The sequence below is a fragment of the Trachypithecus francoisi genome, unplaced genomic scaffold, assembly GCF_009764315.1.
Source record: "Trachypithecus francoisi isolate TF-2019V2 unplaced genomic scaffold, Tfra_2.0 Lachesis_group9, whole genome shotgun sequence".
NCBI classification, from domain to species: domain Eukaryota; kingdom Metazoa; phylum Chordata; class Mammalia; order Primates; family Cercopithecidae; genus Trachypithecus; species Trachypithecus francoisi.
The window spans coordinates 74,888,500-74,913,111 of record NW_022681474.1 but is presented as its reverse complement, the minus strand read 5'-3'; the positions used below and the strand labels follow the sequence as shown (position 1 = coordinate 74,913,111).

Here is a 24,612-nt window from a genome sequence, read left to right as displayed (position 1 = left end):
TTGAAAAATAAAAATTGAGTTTTCAAAGAAAAACAGGTTTCATTAAGGTTCTTTGCAACTTTGCTTTCCTCTCTCCAAATGTTTTTTAAATCAGCTGAATAAAAACCTAATATGGTCTTAGACTGAATTCTATGGACTAAAATAAGTTAAGAAATATTAATCCTTTGTATGTATAACTATACAGTACATATATGTTCTGAAGCAACCTACTATTTCATTTGAGCTAGGTTCAGGAGTAAGAGACATGGCTGCTTCACTGTATTCATTATTTAGCCATTTCACAGTGAGATCTGTTATTTGTTTATTCAGACTGATGAAGGTAAATCTATATTCAGCCTTCTTGGTTTCATAGATTACATGGTTGTTAATTTCCACAAATCCCTTGTACTCATTGACTATGATGCTTATTCCAAGTGTTCCAGTGTAGAGAAAGATCACACTTTTCTCCTGTAAATATTTCCAGTGATCCACTCATAATGGAAATGTTCAATGCTTTTAATTTGAAATAGGACTTGAACATTTAATTAAGAACAACCTTAATTAAATGGTTGATTTTCTTATATACTGCCAAATACTATTTTTTTTTCATTCTATGAAATGAAGAGGGCCCTTTGAAAATAAAAGGAAATAACAAATGTACCCAATAAATGCAAGTATTCAATAATGTCCAAGGAAAAGAAATAAGAATTCTCAGCAACTTGTGAATAGTAAGGACCAAAATTAGGTTTTAGGCAATACTCACCTACAATGAAAACAACTGGTTGATACAGTTGATTATGGATAAAAATGAAAACATCCCTGAAAAAAATTATTTGGCAGTATATAAGAAAATCAACCATTTTAATTTTTACTTCTCAACTAGTTCTTATGGCATTTGTTTTCATCTTAAATCAGGTTTAGAAATTGTCTCTATAAGTGGCTTTTTAATTGGCTTTTATGATGTTTTGTACTGTTCAACTTGGAGTAGGACAATACTGATAAATATCATACAACACATGATTATTTTGGAGACCCTCAGCTTTACTAAAGAACAATTCCAGGAGGGTTTGAAAAGCGGAGCAGAAAAATTAATATTGAGTTTATGAAGAAGTAAGTTCTAGGCCATATTTCCCAAGTGGCAGTGAAATTCTAGTCTCCAGGAAATCCAGGAAAATGTTGTAAAAGTTACATGGTCAAAAATAAGTTTTGGAAAAGATGCATATTATAAATTCACAATGCACATTAGGCAGCAAACAAAAGTTTTCCATCTGTTTTTAACCAGTGTTCCTCAAATTCATTGAAGACCAAAATAATTTTTTGTTAAATATATCGTCAATTAACATCATGTATAACTAGGAATTTTCAGAAAATAACTCCTGAGTATATCAGGAAAAAAATGCAAAGGGAATTAAGTGGTGTATTTATTGAACAAATGAGTGAATGAACAAATGATTCTACATGCTTATCACTATCCCATAGTTATGAATAAGACACAGTCCCTGACATCATAACATTTTTAATATAAATATGTTGCATATTTATATATGGAAAGTACATAATGTATATGTACAATTCTATTTTATACAATATAAGTAAAATAAAGGGAAAATGAAGATGCTAGATTTGAATATGGTTAACTCACTTACATGTTAAAGTGCTCAATTTTAACTGCTGATTTTTCTATTAGTGCTCTTAAGACCAATATCTGAATATCAGATCTAATACCAATAGTTTATTTTAGTTGTAAAATTGTTAATTCTAATGTATTGACTTGACTACATGCAAAATATAAAGCAACAGTGTAGAGTTCAAGAAAGAAAGTTCCAGATTTGCCAAGACTCAAGACCCACCACTTACTAAGAGTTTAAACACGAACAACCTCTTTTGCCTCAATTTTCTCCTGTGTAAAATAGAGAAAATAATGACCTATTTTATGGTTCTTATGAAGATTAAATTAAATGACATGCCTGACAAATTTTAAAAATAGTAAATAAATGCTGCTAGTTATCCTTATTTTCACTGGTATTATTATAATAAATAAGAATATATAAACAAAGTTTGAGGTAAGATGAACAATGCTACTGTGCTTGAATAGTAGGTTTACAGATGATATTTTCTTTCTAATTCCTATGATGGCACAGTGTTTACATAGCTTTTTTTTTAAGAATAATAAAATTTAAAACTTTACTAAATGCGGATGGGCTGCTCCGGATGAAATTGTCTTCATCCAGATTGACTTTGTGCTCAGTTTACAACTCTTCGATTTAAAATACTTGTGCATCCCTGGAGGAACAGACAATTCTGAGAAATCACTTTCTGCAAGATGCTGGGGCAAGAAGCCAGAATCTTTACAATGCCAGGAAATCAACAGAGGCCTACTCTATTGGCCTGGACAGAGTGACTTGTAGCTTCCTGTCAGTACCCTTGGGAATGACCAGGCTTCCTTGTGAAAGAGAGGACTCTTGCCTGAAAAGATAATTTTTTTTCCACAAAAAAAGAAAAAAAAAACTTCTTCCTGATTCCCTGTCCCCTAATCTATTTCTTCACCAGCTCCAATGAGGACAGCATAGCAAGAGTCCTCATTATCTGAGTGGTCAGTAACTGAGCTCTTGAAGATTCAAAGGTGCCCAGGGAAGCAGAGTTGTGATACCAAAATCATGTACCAGTGACAGACTGTTTATGATATTGGTCTTCATCCAAACATCCCTCTCTAATTAATGCTAGTGTACATCAAGTCCATCTTTGGCAATCTCTCTCTGATTCATCTGACAATAAAATGCAGATGCAATATAAATTGATTGATAAGTGAAATTTCAATTTTTTACAAAAGAGTCAGGATTTCATGAAGCCAGTGGAAGTGATATTGCAGAACGGCTTGAATCACATTCAAAACCAGTGACAAGTGAGGTTTTGGTAGTAACAACCGAAGAATAAAACATTGACAAGGATGCTGACATGCCAATTCCAAATGGAATTAGTCAACTATCAAAGGATTAGGAGTGGTCCTTGGAAAAATTTATGGAGCCCTTAATTAATTTTGTAATTTCCCTTTTCTATAATAATGTAATGAGTATCAAATGTGATGTGAAGATTATCACTTTGAGCTATTATTTTTTTGAGAAAAATATGTATAACCCCTCCAATGGGTAAAATTGAGTCTCTATAATTTCTAAGAATTGGTTCACTATTTGAATTATACCCAGAATATAAAATAGTAATATTTGTATAAATTCCTTACCATTTACCATGGCCTCTCAGGCCCTATGTGCTCAGGCCCTGGAGGCAACTGAACTTATGTCCAAAACCTGTTATAATAACAGGTGCACCTGATCCTGCCTTAGGACCTTTGTACCTGCTGTTCCCTTTTCTGGGAACACCACCAGTAATACGCACAAATGTCCTCCCCTGGGGAAAACTTCCCTGACCACCCTCCCTAAATTAGTTTCTCCTATCACTCTATTCTGCTTTATTTTCTTCATAGGATCTGTCCCTACCATATATTTAATAGCTATTTCTCTATTTGTTGTATACTTTCCCCCTCCACTACAATGTAAGCCAAGCTTGTGCAACCTGGGGTCCAGGACTGCTCTGAATGCATTCCAACACAAATGGGTAGACTTTCTTAAAACATTGAGGTTTTTTTTGTCATTTTTTAGTCATTAGCTATCATTAGTGTTAGTGTATTTTATTTGTGGCCCAACACAATTCTTCTTCCAATGTGACCCAGGGAAGCCAAAAGATTGGACAGCCCTGGTTAAGCTCTTTGAGTAAAAAGACTTTTGGGTCTCATTCACTACTATAACCCCATGGTCAACAATAGTGTCTACCAAGGTAGCTATGCAATAAATATTTGTGGAATAAAATTAATGAGTGAATATTTAGTTTCATTTTCAAGATATTTCATTCACCCCCTTTTTCTGTTTCTATTAACTAGGAAATGTTAGCTCCTGATTAAGGGACTCATTTTAAGTGAGGTTTTTCCAAGACAAGTTACCTTTAGGTAATATACTCCTGTATCAGACATTCCTTCCTTTCCTTTGCAGGGATAACAAATAGATCTCCTGCTGTTGTGCCAACCTGATTGATGATACTGGCTGCACAGAATGTTGTTTGTTTCTGAGGTGTGGTCCCAGTCTAGCCAGAAAGGGTACTGGGATTGACTGTTCAGCAGTGTTTGCAGTGGAAGCAGAATGTGGGCATGTTGATGGGATTGTCAACCTAGAACACCCTATTAAAAGAAAAAATTTTCTTGGGAAAAGCAGAATTGGTTGTCAACACCTTAGTTTGAATTAATTTTCAGATAATCAAATACATCCTTGCTACTGATGTGATTCTTCAGAACCTTGGGAGTTATCTAGTTTAATTACTATTTTTAATTTTTATTTTTGAGACAGAGTCTCACTCTGTCACCAGGCTGGAGTCCAGTGGCAAGATCTCTGCTCACTGCAACCTCCGACTCCCTGGTTCAAGCGATTCTCCTGCCTCAGCCTCCCGAGTAGCTGGGATTACAGGCACATGCCACCATGCCCAGCTAATTTTTGTGTTTTTGGTAGAGATGGGGTTTCACCAAGTTGGCCAGGATGGTCTCAATCTCCTGACCTCATGATCCTCCCGCCTCAGCCTCCCAAAGTCCTAGGATTACAGGCGTGAGCCACCGCGCCCGGCCTACTTATTTTTTTTAATACCTAAACTTCCAGAACAATCTCCAACTGCTGCTTGAGACCTTCAGAGGCCAAAAATTCACACTTTGGAAGCTCTTTTATTGGATCCTTCAAATCTTGAAAAAAAAATCCACATGAACCTTCCCCTGTCTCTTGTTACTTTCGCCTGTGGCTTGAATGCCCCTCAGAATTAATCTACCCCATCTTCTCATATCCCAGCCAAAGAGATTCAATTTCTTCAGTAGAATCTCATATGACATTACTTAGAAGCCCTTCAGCATCTTGTGTAGCACTGGGTAAAGTGTGATACTGTCCTCTTAAAGGGCAGCCCTACACTGGACATATTACTCCAGGTTGTGGTCTGTTCAGTGAAGAGTAAAACAGAATTTATGCCTCCCTCTTCTTAACATTATACTTTTGTATGTGGCCCAAGATCATTGTGAGTGGTTTGGGCAATTACATCATAAGGCAGACCCAGATTATCGGACTCCACCGACACTCCAGAGCCATACCTGTGCCTTCCAGAAGGCGAGCAATTGGTTTGTTGAGCCTAAGTGTCAGCTTTGTCTATATTTCTTTGAAATTCTATTTTGTTTGATCTGACATTTTATACTATTAAATACAACTTTCCAAATCTTTTATAATATATATTTTAGCCAAAATTATGTCAGCTATCCTTTACAGTTTTATAGAATCAGTGTTATATGAAAACAGTCCTTCAAAAAGTTCAGGCAAATAATAAACACACTTTTATTCGATTCATAATGTTTTCTTGCTTATATCAATCAGAAAATTTTACATAATTATTCACTATATTAAAATTTAGAAAGTTTAAAATTGTTTTCCTTTAGGGGTGGTAGGTGGGAAAGAAGCAATGAAAAAAGGGCTTAAACCCAACATCTGAGGTGCTGCTAGGGTGGGAGATAGTAAAATTGGCGCTGCAGGGTTACATGTGACATCATGAAGGCACAAAATGGCTCAAGGTGGGAGTGGCATTTCCATCCTCTTTATCATACTCTTTCTCCCAGCAAAGTGGTAATAGCTGAAGCTCTAGTCTAACACATATAGCAATTTAACAAGTCATGCAGTTGAAAGATAGTCTCACACCTGCTTGGGTGTAAGTCAGGACACATCCTAGATGTCTGGGCCCCATTCAGCAAAACATTCCCTAATCTAAGAAGGAGAAAGGTTAATTTATCCCCCAAATTTCTCCTGTACCTTCAAAGGGAGTTTCTAAATTTTTCTTTCTCATTTCACGATTGCATTTAATTGCTCTGTTTTTAAATCTTGATAGCATCCTCTTTCTTTACACATGCTATCTGAGCATTGGCCTAAGTAAATATGCCTATGTTTTCACTGGTAATCTCCTTACACACATGCCTTTGTCTGCTTACAGTATGATAATCTACATCTCTTTAAAATGCTCAACGTCTGAACATTATTCCAGTTTATATTGTATTATTGACCTTAAGTCATTAATTACCATTTTATTACCATTAACAACCATTTTGTTTTGTTCATGATTGTAAGAGTCAGGAATTCCAAGAGAGTTTGGCTGGACACCTCATCTCTGATCCATGTGGTAACATCTGGGACAGGTGGAACCAGAGGACCACCTTCCAAATGGGTTTCTTCATTCACAGAGCTAATCACTCAATGCTCCCTGGCCTCTCTCTCCACATGGAATCTCATCCTTCAGGGCCTCTCCATGTGCCTTGAACTTCTCACAGCATAGTGGTTCTAAGGCAATCTAACTTTTTAAATAGCAGCTGATGCACAAGAGACCAAGGCAGAAACTGCCATTCTACTTATAGGCTTGACCTAGAACTGGTGTAACATTACTTCTGCCATACTCCACTGGCCAAAGCAGATAAAAGTCAGGTCATATTCAATAGCAAGATAATAGACCCAACTTCTTGATGAGAAGAATGTCAAAGAATTTGTGACTATTTTTAATCTGCTACAGACGTCTACAATGATGCATCTAGGAATTGTCATTGTTGGTTTTCTTATCCTTAAGGTCATGACAGCAAAGTCATAGTTACACTTTTCATTTCAGTGGGTAATTAATCTATACTTTGTGGTCACCTATATATACCGACATGCATTGCTTAACAATGGGGTTATAGTCTGAGAAATACATTGTTAGGCAGTTTTGTCATTGTGTGAATTAACATCACAGAGGGTTTTCATACAAACCTAAATGATGTAGTCTGCTACACACCTAGGCTATGTGATGTAACCTGTTTCTCCTAGGCTACAAACCTGTACTGCATGAAACTGTTCCAAACACTGTAAGCAACTGGGACACAGTGAGGAGTGTGTATCTAAACACAGAAAAAATACAGTCAAAATACAATACAAAAGACTTTTTAAAATGTTATACCTGTATAGGGCACTTACCATGAATGGAGCTTGCAGAGGTAGAAGTTTCTGAGTTAGCCATGAGTAAACAGTGAGTGAATGTGAAGGCCTAGGACATTCCTGTACACTACTGTAGACTTTCTAAACACCGTACACTTAGGCTACACTAAATTTATTAAAAATAGTTTTCTTTCTTTCATAAAAAACTAACCTTAGCATACTGTAACTTTTAGCTTTAAATTTTTTAACCTTTTGACTCTATCGTAATAAACTTAACTTAAAACACAAATATACAACTGTACACATTTTCCTTTTTATATAGTTATTCCACAAGCTTTTTCTATGTAAAATTTTAGTGTTTTTCGTTTTAAACAGTTTTGTTAAAAGCTAAGACACACACACAAGCAGTAGCCTAGGCCTATGCTGTGTCTGGATCATCAATACACTGTCTTCCACCTCCACATCTTGTCCTACTGGAAAATTTTCAGGTGCAAGAACATGTATGGAGCTGTCATCTCTTATAACAATTCCTTCATCTGGAATGCCTCCTGAAGGATCTGCCTGAAGCTTTTTTGCAGTTACCTTTTTTTTAATAAGTAGAAGGAGTACACTCTAAAACAACTATTGAAAGTATAGTAAATACATAAACCAGTAACAGTTATTTACTGTACATAAGCATATGTGCTATACTTTTATATGACTAGCAATGCAGTAGGCTTGTTTACACCAACATCACCAAAAACATACGAGCAATGTATTGCAATATGATGTCACTAGGCAATAGGAATTTTTCAGCTCCATTATAATCTTATGGAACCACCATTATTTACATGGTCTGACATTGACCAAAATATCATTATGTGGCCCATGACTGTACATGTATGGAAGTACGTACAGACAGATGAGTGGATGGAAGAAATAGTTATTAAGACAAGAGGCAAATTTCTGGTATCCCCAAGAATTTAAAAGTCCGACTACTTAATTTGACTAATTCAAGCAACAGTATCCAATGGTGTTATTTCAGTACCTTGGCATGCCATGATTAGCTCAAAGGTGTATTATAACTTACAAGTCATTTGTCAAATATTAGCATTTGTGAATAATTCCGTATCTAAATAGAAAATTAGAGCAGATCTATGTTTTTTCTCTACAAGAGCATAACTCTCCCTCACATGCATTCCTAACCGCGTTCCTCAGTGGATATTAAGGGGTGGAGTTGTTGCAACTCTTCCACTGGGAACTGCTCATAACTCTGGCGTACTGATGTAAAAGTTTCACACCCAGCCATCATCCATCTTGTATGACTTGGAGAAGAAAAAAAGAAAAGATTAAAAACTCATAGCTTAGAGAATATCACCAAAGAAGCCAGTATTAGCTACATAAAAGCTGGATAAAATCTAAATATGAAGTAATTTTGAAGTTTGTTTTGCTCAGTAGCAATAGAAAAAAAAAAAAACTTATAGGCTTGTCCTCCCTTCTGCCTTCTGCCTTTCTCACTTTCCCCCAGCTCTTTCCTTAATGGGTTCACAAATTTGAGTTAACAAAACTTAGTGAAATATACCAGCTACCAATCATACTGGAAAAATAATTCAAAGTCATACTTTGCTAAGGTTGGGTCAAGAATACTGTTTCCTAATACTGAAAACAGCAGATGTATTTATATTTCCAAAAACATAATGTCTCACTCCACAACTATTTCTAATTACTAAGCACATATTACCGTAAAATAAAATTTGCCCTTATCACCTTCTTGATACAATGAGTTAGCTCTGTCTCTCATGGACCGTGTGAGCTGCTTTTCACCTGTAGGTGGTTTACACACATCTAGAGAAAGCATCATTCCCTTGGGCCCTGGAGCAGTTGGAGCTGCTGCATTTCTATATTTGGCATCAATCCCTCAGTGCAGGATTCAACTCAGATCACTGCTGGGCCTGTCGTCACTGGGCTTGACTTTGTGTAGTAACCAACTAATGTCTTAATAATCCTCAAGAAATCATTAAAAATCCATGTGTGATATTGTGACTTTCAATCAAATGTTAAATATCAGGTTCTAGAAGCAGTAGGACATAAATGATTGCAACAAAATTGGTCAGAAATGGTCAGTCTCCTAGGCAAAAATAGAATATTCAGAATCAACCTATTAAGAAATACAAATTATTTTAATATGTGCAAAACCTGTTAGAGATAGTTTTCATCTAATAAATAAAGTGCTGAAATCGTAAAAGCCTAGAAAGAAGCATAAAATAAGGAGAAATACGCAAGACCGAGCGTTCTGGGCCTAGAAGCCGCCTCAGCTGTACCATGAGCACACTTGACCTTACATGGTGAGAGGCTAAACTTTTCTGCACCTCAGTGTTCTAAAATATGAGACAGCTAAACTAGATCATCTTTAATGACTTGGTCAGCTTTAAAATTCTGTAATCGGTGTCAGAGGTGAGGGGATGTAAAAATGAAGTCACATGGCCCATGTGACATGATGAAAAGGAAAAAAAGGAAGGGAGGGAGGGAGGGAGAAAAAGGAAAGGGAAGAGAAGGGAAGGGAATAGGAAAAACTGCTTATGTATATGGGGAAAAACCTTTGAAGTTAAAACTCTATCTAGACAACATCAACATAATAAATAACTCAGTGAAAATGGTAAAGAACTGGTCATTCCATTGATGGCCTTACAATACTACTAAACATTCCTTGGCTCATTATATAGAATATTGGCTTGTGAGTTCTACTTATGAACTTCCAGGAAGCATCAATAATTCAATCAAAAATTGTATTCTATTTTTGCAAATAACATGGGACTATTTCAGTACTGTTTGCTTCAGTTTTCCACTGAGGGGCTTGAATTTCTGCAACATTATGGATAAATTGGCTTCTGTGGGCACCTGACTACGTGTGACTCCACATCCACAAGTTATTTTTATGGGAGGGAGCTGAAGGGACCAACATGGCATCTCCCTTCCATTATAATCACTGAAGGTCTATAAGTAGAAGTGGAGGGGCAGAAGAGTTTGGAGCCTACTGAGATTAGGGAGAAGGCTCAGAAGAAGAAAATTAAACTGAGAGGTATCAAAGACTGTGAGCAAAGAAGTGATAGGCAAATTATGTGTGGAGGTTAAAAAGCAATGGGGGTTCAATGGAATCACTGTATACAAAGTAACAAATAATAAAATAAAATAAAGAGGCAGTAGAGGTATATGGATATCTGGATTTCCAATCAGGCCCTGGGATTCTCCAAACTGCCTGGCTCCTATGCTGTTTCATATAGTAAGGATCCCTTGGTCTTACCTATGTATTATCCACTTTCTTCCTACCATCATGAGAAATAACACAGTGCAAAAGAATTCACTTCACATGGTCCAGGCTTTGGAATGAACACTGCCCACTGACTGATTGCATGTGCTCCTAAGAATGGTGTTGTAGACTGGGGTCTGCCTTGCACTATTCATGAGCGGCCAGAGAGATTTTGTTGTGCTGTATTTTGTCAAAAATTGGGTGGAGAGTTTCATGTTCATACTCCTTAAATTGAAGGAGACCATGCCATGGGCCTTAGGAAGCTGATGCCAGGGCTACATTTTCCAATCCACTAATCACATTGTCTGAGCTCTCATCACTCACTCAGCAGCTCCTTTCCTTGGCCTCAAGCCCAGCTAAGTTTTAAATCAAAGTTTTTAGCTTTTTAAAAAAAACTTTTCCAACATACACAAATCTAGAGACTAATATGATAAACCCCCATATGCCTAACACCTAGCTTCAACAATTATCAGCATTTAGCCATTCTTTTGCCAACTGCGGGCTGCCCTAAAATATCATCAAAGCCAACTGATAAGACAAAGTTGAGTTTATTCCTATCTGATAAAGGGTGAAACTGTCTTGCCAGAGTTTTAATACCCTCTTGAAGTGAGGATGGCAAACTTGGCATATACATAAGGTTTTGGAGTCTGATTTAAGGTGGATCTTTCAATGAAAGGGGAGCATGACTAGGATTAAGTAAGGATCAAGATAAAATAATTTATGACCTGTGAACACAATATGAGGATTTTCAAGGTGAGGATTTTGAGGTCAGTGATTCGAAACGTTTTGAGGCATAAACACTGGCTTGGTGCTATTTGTTGGAGAGTTTAATGTTCAGTTAAGAGGGTTTTATGGGAAATTCCTGAAACAAGCAAGATGTTTATTTACACATATCTTCCTGGGAAAGAGTACTCTGGAATAGTAAAATCAGATTGATGAAGGCAGTGGAAGGGTAAAGTCATATTACTGTAGCAGCCAAATAGTAAAGTTATGTTAATGCATACATTAAGTTTTTTGGGTGTATGTGGTTTGGGTTCTATTTTTGCAAATAACATGGGACTATTTCAGCACTGTTTGCTTCAGTTTTCCACTGAGGGGCTTGAATTTCTGCAACATTATGGATAAATTGGCTTCTGTGGGCACCTGACTAGTGTCATCTAGCCCCCCACTCACATTCATTGTTCTTGTTATTCCCTAAAATAGTTTAATTTATTGTTTATTTTTAAAAGTTGCCAGTGGTATCCAGGTTATAAACACACTCCGTAACCAGGTAAAATCTCTAATAACCAGAAATCTCACATACATTCTATTTTGTCTTATATTTTCAGTTGTTCTGTTCTTTGCTTTATCAGGAAGCCAAGGAAATAACTCTCATGCTAAAAATTCACTGTCGGATGCTCTGGAATAAAAAAAAAAAAAATGCTGAGGACTATTCAGAATCTCAAAGAGCTCTAAACAGAAATAATTGCCTTATTAGGCAAACAGCCAGTCTAAGCCAACAGGAGCAGAGAGAATTAGCAAGTTCAAGTTCAATGTGGGCTTTATGGGGAGTGTGCTGGGTAAAGTCAGTTTCTCTTTAGTAAATTAAGCCACTCTTCTGAAGGAAGAAAAAAATGCCTTAAAGAAAATATATCGTGGCTTTTGACACTCACTCCTTCGGGGTTGGTAAAAATATAAATGTATTCAGACCACAAACATTAATTGAGCATGCTCTAAATGCAGGGCAAAGAGGGACTGTGCAAAGGGCAAAGAGGGACTGTGCAGAGGGAAAAGTCAATGTTTCTGAGAAAAGCCTATCTTGGTGGAAAAATCACCACTTTTGAAATGATACCTGCATGAGAATCTTGAAGAAATTTCTTAGCATCTAATTTCTTAATGTCTTTACATTTCAAAATTTACTATACACAAACTTGCAGGCCTTTACAGACAGGAAGAAGAAATGCACATATGGAGCCTGGCATCTAGAATGCATTATTATTTCAGCTGCAATCTCTGCCCTTGAGGAGACTTTGCAAAACGTCAAAAATAGAAGGGCAGAACAGCAGGTTGTATTGGAGTCCAATCATTTAGCGTCCACAATGCTATGTTTGATGTATTTTGTGCATTGGTGAATATTTCTGAGTGGGATTCTACAATGATAAGAACCATGCTCCAGGAGTATGACTTTGACAGCCAGTGTCACTTATGGGCTCCCAAAAGGGGTTCTGTGCTGGGCCCCAGGCCTTAAAGGACCATTAGCAAACACATCGTGGGGCTGTCTTTCAGGACCTGGTCTCAGCACTGGTTGAGTGTGACTCATAACTCTTGTGTCTAACACCGCCTCTGTCTCAGAGAGACATTTATCTTCATCGTTGCCTTATATGCTTGAAAAGAAAGGTGACTGTGTCCAAATGCCCTGGTGGTTTGTGTGACATTGCTCCAGAGAGCTGGGAGAATTTGAATGACAGAACAGCTTGGGCAAGAGAAAAGATAAATTAGTTAACTTGTCAATCCTTCCTCTCAGAAAGCATGAACGCACTAAACTCTTGCATAACGAACTGCTTCCCAGGAGGGCTGAATATCCATTTTGCCTCTCTTCTTTCCTATTCATAGTTCAGAAGTACTCACAAATTAGTAAGGTATTTACAGCTGAGGAGTATTTTACAATATGAAATAATTCATACAACTCTAAAATGTGCATTAGATTGAACCATTTAAAACTATCCCATTTTTTGTAGGTCAACCTGCGTGGTTCAAACACACACACACGCATACACACACAATCTTTTATCAAAAGACATAACACGCATGAATCCTGATAAGAATTCTTTATATTCCTGTATAGGTCCAAAATTGCTTTAAGAGATAGTAAAATTGAGGATTGTGTGTTATGGATATATATAATTAAGTTAAAGTATTTTATAATTTTTTCTGCAATCATGTTTTACCATATACAATCCTATTACAATATTTGAACATGATATGTAAATTCATGACTTTGATATGATACATAAAATTCATTATTACTTCCAAATCAAAATATTGCTTTAAGAATTTTTTTGACAATCCCAGTTGCTATTGTTTTAGGAGAATGAGGTTTCTCTAAAATGAAATTAATAAAAAACTATCTAAAAACTATAATGATTCAAAAAATTGGCATTGCTGAGATAGACTACAAATCATTTAAAAATCTTTATTGTAACAATACAATTATTTATTTGGTTAAAGTAAAAGCAAGAGATGAAAATCTCATGAGATAAATATAAAATAATTTATGTTTTGCTACTAGTACAAACACCACTAGCCCATTCAAAGAACAACCTTATAAATGCAAAAGTAAATTCAGTCCTCTTTGCTATTTTCCCATATTTCATTCTATTAAAACTATAATTTAAAAGATATTCTAGATTTGTTATAATGAAGATATATTTGCCACAATAGGAGGATAGAACAGATTTTTACTTAACAGTTTGTTAACTTACTTTATAATATTTAAATATCTGTACTTTCACTCCAGGATTCTCATATGCTAGGTGCAGGCCTGTTTCCAGCAATGTCTTCATTCATTAACAGCAATTACTCATTGGCACCCATGACATGACAAGTAAATTGGAAATAATAAATATTTAAAGGTGATTAGGCCATAGAAGAGGCTTCTGTAATAGTCTTTAACTCAAAAAGCCAAAGAGGCCAGGCAGATGTCATGAACAAGTGAAGCCAGTGAGGAGGAAGAAATTAGGGAGTGGTGGTGACTATGACGAACAGGGCAGAGTTTGTGCTGCATCTAATAGGGACACCTATTGCTGAGGCTCAGCCCATTGTTGCCACATGGGAACGTGGGCCAAGGCTTGCCAAAGTTTATGCTTTAAAAACAAAAATCTAGAAATATGGATATTTTCATATAAAATTTCTCAGTTTGAAACCAAAAAGGAAAACTATGTAGAATGAACTAAATGTGTCTGTAGGCTAGATTTAACTAATAAACTACCACTTTGCAATCTCTACTATGGATTAAGGTAACAAGGATGTGAACTAACACTTGCCTTGTACTCTTTTTCCATTTCTCATTTGTTCTCACTGAGTATTTGCTATTGTGTTCTGCCCTTCCCTTCCTTCTTCCTCCTTCCCCTCATCCTCTGCCCTTTTCTAATTCTGTTTCTTCCTTTCTTCTCCTCTTCTCTCTCCCCCAGTCTGACTTTCTCCATTCACTGTGAAATACAGCAACCACATACATTGTCATTTCAGTCCCAAATAGACAGTAACTAGCTAAGGAGAGAGAAGTCTCCATGCACCTTGTGTAAGAAGAGGAAGAGGAGTTCCTAGATAATGTGGTTTGGGCATCAAAGGTTTCCCCCACAGGATGATGGCAAATTGACTGATCTAAGATTAAATTGTCTTAACAAGGCATATTTGGAAAAAAAAATCAAAGTAACTTTTTGTACCCAAATGATCAAATATATTCTATTTCTGAAGTTTACTATTTTTTACACAAAGTTGCCAAACTTCTTAACCTCACACATGCTCATATTGGAATAACAAAAGCCAACTTGGGATATTAACAAGTATTTTTATTCATATGTGTATATACTACAGAGTATAATATAATTGTTGCATACTCTCAGAGCTTATGATACATATCTGAGAAGACTTGTTTTATTTTTATGTTTTGAGACAGGGTCTTGCTCTATCACCCAGGCTGGAATGCAATGGAGTGGCACCATCATAGCTCACTGTAGTCTCCTAGGCTCAAGCCTGGGCAAGCGATCCCCTCATTTCAACTTCGTGTATAGCTAGCACTATAAGTATATGCCACCAGGTCCAGCTATTTAAAAAAAATTTTTTTTGTAGAGGTAGTCTCTTGCTGGTCTCAGTTTGGCCTCCATCCTCCCAGCTAGGCCTACCAAAGTGTTGGGATTATACATGTGAGCCACTGCCCCAAGACGGAGAAGATTTATTTTGTATGTGCCTAGAAGAGCAGAGTACATTTAGAGCTAAATTCTGTGTATTAACGCATCTACTCCCACACAAAAGCAATGGAATAGAAAGCAACTGGGGCAAGAAGAAAAAGATGCTAAGAAAATCATCACACAAAACCCAGCAAGAGAATTAGTAAACTAAATACCACTGGACCTACAATATAGCCACAAAAAACTAAATAGGATGGGCAAATTGCATTTTGCTTGTTGTTCCAACAATTGACCTTTTCAAATCTATCTCCCCATTCCTTCTTTGAAATCTTCATTTCCATTGTTTGTAGTAGCTTCATTTCTGAACCTTAAGCAGCTTTTCATAGATCAGGTATTTAAAATGCCAAACAATATTTAAAACAGCAAACATTTAAACATAAAATACACAATCTGTAGAATGACATCAGGAATTACAGTGTCTTGAATCACAATCCCAGAATGACTGGCCCTGCTTTAAGCAAAAAGTATATGGAATCAGAAAGCAGAGGCATCATTGTCTCCCTAATCTTATTCAGTTAATCATTTTACAGTCTCCCTCATCCCCTTCAGTAAATTAGGAGATTCTTCCACATGTCTGTCTGGCGTAAATCTATCTTGCTATAAATTTACATCAATTTCTTTTATTCAGCTTTAATTTTAGGTAGAGTATGGCTTCTCATCATTTTATAACACATTTTTGGTAGGTGAATGCTATGAATTAAATAGTCAGTGAATTTTGGAGCTGTAAAGTCCTTAGACAACGAATCCTCCACATTTTATAGATGAGGAGCCTAAGGCCCAAACGTACCAATTGACTTACCTAGGATCAAAAAGTTAGTAACTGGTGGAGGTTGGGTTTAGATTCAGACCTCTTTAACTTTAATACCTTCCTACTATTTCGCACTAATTTTTTTAGCAAGATGGATAAACCCTTGTGATGCTTAATTTTATGCGTCAACTTAACTGGGCCACTGGATGCCCAGATATTTGGTCACAAATTGTTCTGCATGATTTTATGAAGATGTTTTTGGATGAGATTAACATTTATATTAGTAGATTTTAACATTAATTTAGATTAACATTTTAATCAGTAGAGTAAGCAGATTACGATTATATAACGTGTTTGGCCTCATCCAGTTGAAGACCTGAATACAACAAAAATTCGGATCCTCCCCATAGTAAGAAATGTTTTCCCCACAGACTGCCCTCAGACAACTGTAAACATCAGCTCTTTTTGCCTGATGGCCTTCAAACTGGAATATCAGTTGTGTGTGTGTACCATACCAATGGCCCACTCTGCAGATGTTGAACTTAACAGGCTTCATAATTGTACCAATACCTTCATAAATACACCAATACCTTATCATTAATCTCATTATGTGTGTGTATGCATGTGTGCTATTTTTCTGGAGAATCCTGACTTAATCTAATCCTCTTCCCCTAAATGTTTCAGAATGGATATATTTCCCTACAAAATTCTCAACTTCATACCTCTCTTATCTTTTTACATTTTTCTAAATTTCTCATATTACAAAGTTTAAAATTAGGCAGAATTATCTTGTGTCAGACTGAACCTTGTATGCTAACTTGGATTGGCTTGACTGCCCCTGCTTTCCGGGCAACATCTGCCTTCCAGACCACACCATCACTGCTGCTATCACTAAGGTCTTTGAGATGGAAAGTGTGAGTTAAATTCTTGGGCCTCCATGGCCCTTATGTTCCTCATGCCAAATGACCCCTGTGCCTCAAGACTCAAATGCCAAAGTGGCTTCCTAAGCTGTCAAGGGGTCTGATGGCACATTGCAAAGTGTAGGGGAGTTCGATCCCTGCAGAGTGAAGCTTGACCAGTGGAAAGTAGGTAACAGGGGCAAGCCAGATGGACACCTCTGCCCTCCTTTCCCATTTCCATAGGCTACATTTAGGTGCATGTCCTCCAAGCCCTTCTGGAGAAATCCTTCATGCTAAGTGACCATGCCTCCTGAATGACCAGCCATTTCTTTTCATGGCTCATTGGAACTCGGTAGCTAGCATGGAGACATCACATCACATAGCTTTGCATCTTTCTATGACTTACTTCCTTCTTCCTCACCCCAGCATCCCCAGGCTTATACCTTCTAAATAAAGTTTCAGCACTTTAATCCTTGCCTTAGTCTCTGCTTTCTAATGGATCAAGAAAAAGATACTTTTCCTAAGTTAGGATTGATGATTGTTCATTAACAGATTGGTTTGGGAGGCAAAGAATGGCTAAATTTATCTAACAATTGGTGATTTTAAAACTCAAAATAGAAATTGTATATTTTATGAAGCCAGATGATGTATTGCTAAAATACTAAGGGAATAGAGCATACCAATTATATCAAATTCCTGACTTGCCTGTAATTGAAATTGAAATTTTTTACTCCAAAACCAATTGAAAACCTTTTTAATTTATGAGTCCAGGTTTATGAATTTATATAGAGAACACACTGCATATTAACTGTTTAGTATCAAAAAATTTTTCAGTGTTTTGAGCAACATTTCCAACATTAATTATGATAGCGTAATACCAGACACAAAGATGTTATGGGACACTGAGTGGTGACCATCATGGGAGTGCCTGAGATTCCTTTAACCAAACAAATCTGTGCTGTTTCCTCTCTTAAAGTGACAAGTTGAGGATTATAGTCTGATAAGCCTAATCTAACTAACGTTTTCCTGTTATGGACTGAATGAATGTTTATAACCCTCCAAAATGTATATGTTAAATCCCTAATCACCAATGTGATGGCATTTGGAGGCAGAATCTTTGTAAGTAATTAGGTTTAGATGAAGTCTTGAGGGTGTGTCCTTATTATAAAAGTAGTGGTCCTATAAGAAGAGACCAGAGTGCTAGCTCTCTTTTCCCACCATGTGAGGACACAGCAAGAAATAAGTCACTTGCAAGCTGGGAAAAGGGTCTTTACTAGAAACGAATCAACCACTATCTTCATCTTGGACTTCCCAGCCTCCAGAACTGTGAGAAATAAATGTCTGTGTTTAAGCCACCCCGTGTATGATATTTTGTTATAGCAAACCTCAGACTGGTAGATTAATATTCATAACTTACCTAGATTGAACCTTGATGCTTGTTTCCTATTAAACCAGTCTTTGCAAAACAATCAGTTAGTGGACAGAGTGGGAATGAGAAAAGCAGATGATCAATGAAGAGTTAAGAGTAAAGTCGAAATGCAATAATTCTGTCTGAAATCTTCTCTAAATACAAATCACTAAAGAAATAAACTTTCTTTAAAACTCAAAATTGCTGATGTTGACCTTGGCCTCTCCAAATACCTTAGGACGTCAGAGCTGAATGCTCTGGACTGAATCCCATGGAAACAGCATTTAATAGCTTTATCCAAAGTCACAGTTAGGGCATACTCTGGTCAGCAAAAGGAACAAAAATATCATCTGCAGTTTCTTAATTATATTTGCCTCAAGAGTTAATTTAAATGTGTTTAGTTTATTATGCAGAGGGAAAAAAACATCGAAAAATCCCAGTTTTTCATAAAGCCAGGGATCATAGAAGTCAAACCACAGATTCAGCCACTTACATCACCAGCAATAGAGATTCTATAATTAGAGATTAGCCAGCTGCAATCATTTCTGCTGCTTTAGACAGCTGGATCAAGCTGATTTCACTGAGTTGTGTCAAGTTAAAATGTCTCCTTTTTTTCCTGTTTAAAAGAAATCAGCAAAATAATGTGACTCAGACACCCAGAGAACCTCTTTCTCCCACCCGAACCTCTAACAAAATATTTTTTGTACCTATACATTTATTTCCAGTCTCATACCTTTCTTGGATTAAAAAAAAAAAAAGAACCACGCTTCCATTACCATGTCACTGCTGGTGAGATGCCTAGAAAAATCTTTTATCTTAACTTCAAATTGATGGCATTAGGAATGGTTTCTCTGAACTAAGTCCTATATTCAATCCTACCTAAAAAGAACCACTCCATTTATTTTCTCACTCCCAACAGATAGTTGAGAAACCTTTAAGATTAATAACTATGGCAAGAGCAGTAACAATGATGACATAAATACTTTTATTACTAATGGAAAAGTAAGCATTCTGGGCCAGATTTTCTTTCCTCTTAATTGTAGCTCACTGGGAATTCCCAGGTAGCCTGAACTCTGTGCCTCAAAATCCTTTCTTCCATTAATAACTGGAGCTGTTGGTACTGTTTTGGCCATTGTTCTCACCATTGTTCTGTCCTTGTTGTGAGATGGGAAGCTGGCTTTACATTTTAAGTTGGATGACAAGGCTAAGAGAGTAGCAGTAGATTATTACTTGATTTTTTTTTTTCCTGAGATGGCATTAAAACACTAAAAAGCTGACACAATTTGGCAATTTCCCTATTTTGAAATTATTAGAGCCGGGCGCGGTGGCTCAAGCCTGTAATCCCAGCACTTTGGGAGGCCGAGACGGGCGGATCACGAGGTCAGGAGATCGAGACCATCCTGGCTAACATGGTGAAACCCCGTCTCTACTAAAAATACAAAAAACTAGCTGGGCGAGGTGGCGGGCGCCTGTAGTCCCAGCTGCTCGGGAGGCTGAGGCAGGAGAATGGCGTGAACCCGGGAGGCGGAGCTTGCAGTGAGCTGAGATCCGGCCACTGCACTCCAGTCCGGGCGACAGAGCGAGACACCGCCTCAAAAAAAAAAAAAAAAAAAAAAAAAAAAAGAAATTATTAGAACCAAGGTTTATAGGAATACCCAACTCCGCTCTAAGGGAATTCAGGATATTTGCTAGAAATATATTCTTTCATTTCATATTATACTGTTAACCAGCTTTACCAAATTATGGATAAAATTATTAGATAAAATTATATCTTTTATTAGATTATTAGATAAAATTATATCTAATTATTAACCAACTCTACCAAAAATTGAGCAAAAGGTAAAGAAATATACCTTGACCCCAGAGAAATCATGAGAAAAATATTATTCTAACCTAATTTATTCAAATAATTAACACAAAAAACAAACATGTGACCCTTGAGGACCACACAGTTGACATGAGTTGGCCTATTTTTTTACGACTCCTTCATACAAGAGCAAACGTTTTAATTTTCTAGTCAGTGTGACTTTATGCTTCCTCTTCCACAAATTAAATATCTCACTTTGGCTGCCAAGATTACATATATTTCCTAATTTATATGACACTGAATTTAATATTAGAGTTGGAGGCATGTTCATCATCATATAGGTTAGTGCTTCTCAAACTTTGTCAAAGCCAGGAGTTCCTTTAATTAATTTTCTCCATGACCTTTTCATTTTGGAAGACTTTGTCAATCCAACAATATATCTTTATTAAATAATTTACTTTTTCAGTTTTTAATTAATGAAAGTCACATCTATTGGCACTCAAGGCAGGAGAAAAAGTCAGCTCTATTTAAATGATGTGAACTAAGAATGGGAGAAGGAGAATTTTCCAAGTTGCTGGACTGATACATACACATCCACGACAAATCCCAGACTAAATTCCCTCATTTCTTACAAAATCTTTTTTTATTTGCCCTAGCCTGGATTTACCCATTTTTCCTTCTTTCTTCTCCAAGCATGCTTTCTCTGGCCTTTGCATACGTTTTCCTCCTAGTTGAGAAGAAACACTCCTCATTCATTGCATGTACAAGTTATTCAAGTGCCACTGTGTGTGGGTGCATGTGTGTGTGTGTGATCTCCCATGACTCCCACATCCACCACAACCACCAGTCAGAATTAACTTCTTCCTTATTTTGCTCCCTCTGTAAGTTGTTTGTACTGTGGTCGTGAGATTGTGCTTACACATCTGTTTCCCATACCAGACTGTGTGCTCCTTGAGATCAATTTCTATGTCTTACTTACATTTTATTCCTAGGGCTTTGCACAGTACCTCACACACAATAGGATACTCACTAATATTTTATTTAATGAGTAAATGAATGAATGAGTGAAAGTATAACTATGTAAATCTAGCGCTATTACTTACAAAGATAAATTTTTCACAAGATTCTAAGCTAGTATAGATTTGGCAAGGTGTAAAAGATGAGCAAAATGCTACAACATGTAAATATATTTCCTGAAATCAAACAGATATTGGATTTGATGCTTCTGTGGTTTAAGAGTACACTGACATTTGTTTTCCATGCTCTACTCACCATTTTTTCCACTTAACAAAATCTTTTGCTTCTTAGTCAACAAAGGTAATAGGTCACGTTTTGCTTTTCATGTACGTTATTCCATTTGATACTCACACCAACCCTGAAAAGTAGGTATTATTATCGACTTCGCTTTCTAGGTCTAGAAACTAAGGCTCACAGAGGTTAAACTTTGCACAAGGTCACAGAGTTAGTAGATGTAGTATGGAGTCTGACCTCACATCTGCTCTGTCCACAGACCACAACACATACTCCATGCACCAGCTCCCTGATTATTATTGCCATAAGATCATAGGACTGGGTAAGGTGAGAGGACACAATGTAAGAGCTGGACCATAGTAACTCATATACTCAGATGTGAAATGCATACCACCAGGCTTGATTTTCATAGGATGACTTCCATAAACAAAATGCATAAATAATCTAAATTTAATTATATGGGGGAAAATACAAATACACACTGAGATTAAAATATACTAAAAGATTAGATATAGTACAGCAATAGATAATGTTAGTTTTAACTTTCTTCTTACAATTTTATATATTTTCTATATTTTTGCAACAAATATGTCTATATACTCAGTATAGTATCTTATTTGAATAAAAATAAGATATAAAATTAGATAAATGGTTAGCTCTATGGAAAAGTTTAGAAGCAAACTCAGTGTCTAAGAATTTAGCACAAAAGCTCACCTGCTTATGAACTTTCAATTTAAAAATCTAGATAAAAAAAAGAACTCTTATCTTTGCCTGCCACGAACAGATGGTAATACCTTTGCTGGGCCCTTTGGACTTAAGAACAAATGGACTTACATGCTTTCTTCAGGACGAATCTATTTGTAAGTGGAGGAGTTCCCACACCTAGTAAAAGAAGTGCTACAAATAAATGGGAAGTTCTTTTTAAAGAGTACTGATTTTTTATTAATCACACCATTAAGAGTAATGGCAAAAACCAAAATTACTGTTGCTCCAAACTAATATAATAGCAAAAATTTGTAATTCACCTACAAATAAGGTAATAATGAAATAGAAATCAATATTATATACACTCCATCTATTATGAATTATTTTATAGCCATTAATTATATTTTCAATGAATTCTAATGACCTTGGGAAATTACCTAGCTCTCACATTATTTTGAAAAGCTAGGATGCAGAATTGTATATATGCATAATCTCAACTACATAATTGCATATAGAAAAGAAACTCATAGCTAATAGGATTTATGTATAGGAGAGTTATAGAGTAAATTTTAGTTTATATCACTATTTCCTTCATATTCTATAATTTTTTCAATGAGTATTTATTAAAAGGAAACATAAAAATCTTTCTTTCTCCTTCTCTCTGTCACCCCTAACCCCACATGTACACATACAGTCCTGAAGAGAGAAATCCAAGGTTTGAATCAAAACAGACTTAAAATAGGAATGAACAACATGCTGATAATCAATCAGCCCTAGAGTGAGTCAAATTAAATTATTCTGCTATAAACATTCAAAACCCAATCTTGGTATTTACCTGCACAAAGGATTCAGAGCCCAGAGCTTAGAGCTAGATGGCAGATAAAAGACCGCCATCACTCCAGGCCAACAGAAATGCTTACCCATCTCACATATAGTCTTGACTTTTTTTTTTCTCACAAGCAACTGCTCTTATTAAGGTGCAGATTTCTCCAAACAGCAATATTTGGAACTCTTGTGCAGCAAGAAAAAAGAAGACAGTGAAAAAGTTATCTTGAAATTCATGGTAAAAGCAGGATTGGAACTGATGAATCACAATTATTTATGGTTCCTACTTTACCAAGCACTTTGTACACATATTGGCTGACAACAACAATGTGAGATATGTAGGACACACATTATTTACTTTTACTTCACAAATGCCCTTACTTTTGCCGAGCACTCACACTGCTTCTAAGTGGTAGGGCCTGACTTGAAATCTAGCGTCTAAATCCAATCCTATGCTCCTTTCACTGAAGTTTTTCCTCAAAAACAGTCTTACAGCCTCCAACTAGAAATATATTTACCTTATTCACCTTTAAAAAAAAGACACTATATCATGTACAACATCTCCAGGAGTCTTAAAAAATTATAACAGTGTTACGGGGTTGCTGCTAATACTAAGCACCAATGTAGAACATTGATACTATTCTGAAGCACAATTTTGGGAAAGCAGATATATAGGAGAGTGAATGGGCTGCATATCCATTAGGCAATTTGCTTCTTACCAAATGTCTCTGAGGAATCTCTCCTCTCTCCGTGTTATTTCTGCTTCTCTTGGAATTTTAGCTTCATTCTCTCAGACTGGCTTCTTGGACCCTGCTTGAGTCCTCACCACTGGCAACTCAAAATGACATCTTCAACTTCCCCTGTGCCCTCTTCCTTTTTGTCTCAATTTGAAAAATCTTCAAGAGGGACTCTGATTGGTTTAGTTTGAGTCAGGGCCACACTGTGGTCAGGGGAAGAGGGCATTATACAATGAAATGAACACAAGAAAACCTTGGCTGGAGGAAGGAATGTGTATTAGTCAGTTCAGGCTGACACAAAATACCACAGACTGGGTGGTTTGAACAGAAATTTCTCACATTTCGAAGGCTAGCAGTCCCCAGTTCAGTGTCTGGGGAGGGTTCTCCTCCTGGCCTGCAGATGGTCACTTCCTTGCTGTGTCCTCACATAGCCTTTCCTTGTTGCCTGTGTGGAGAGAGAGACAGAGAGAGTGAGCAAGCTCTCTTGTACCTCTTCTTAGAAGGACACTAATCCTATTAGATCAGGAGTGACCTTTATGACCTCATCTAACCTTAATTACTTCCTTAGAGCCCTCATCTCTGAATACAGCTACAGTGGAGATTAAGGCTTCAACATACGAACTTGGTGGCTGGGGACACAAACATTCAGTCCATAACAGGGTAGGTCAGTGATTTTCTAAGGAAGACAATTGCTGCTACCAGAAAAGGGGAGCAGGGCTTGAATAACAAAGCAATAAATGGCCTATGTGCTTGCTGTCAAGCCCTGGGCTATAGTTACTCAAAATTTCTTGTTAGATGTGGAAATGTAGATTTTTTTTTTTTTTTTTTGAGACGGAGTCTCACTCTGTCGCCCAGGCTGGAGTGCAGTGGCCGGATCTCAGCTCACTGCAAGCTCTGCCTCGCGGGTTCACGCCATTCTCCTGCCTCAGCCTCCCGAGTAGCTGGGACTACAGGCGCCCGCCACCTCGCCCCGCTAGTTTTTTATATTTTTTAGTA

At 36.8% G+C, this 24,612-nt stretch overlaps 1 protein-coding gene across 1 annotated transcript in view; it reads right to left on the bottom strand.

Annotated features, from left to right (window-relative positions):
• FAM13C (family with sequence similarity 13 member C) overlaps window positions 1-24,023 on the bottom strand; it is a 141,597-nt gene extending 117,574 nt beyond the window's left edge. The window contains exon 1 of the mRNA XM_033208698.1: window positions 23,599-24,023. The gene's annotated coding sequence lies outside the window, so the exon portion shown is untranslated. The remainder of the gene's footprint in view (window positions 1-23,598) is intronic.
• Window positions 24,024-24,612: the final 589 nt, after the last annotated feature.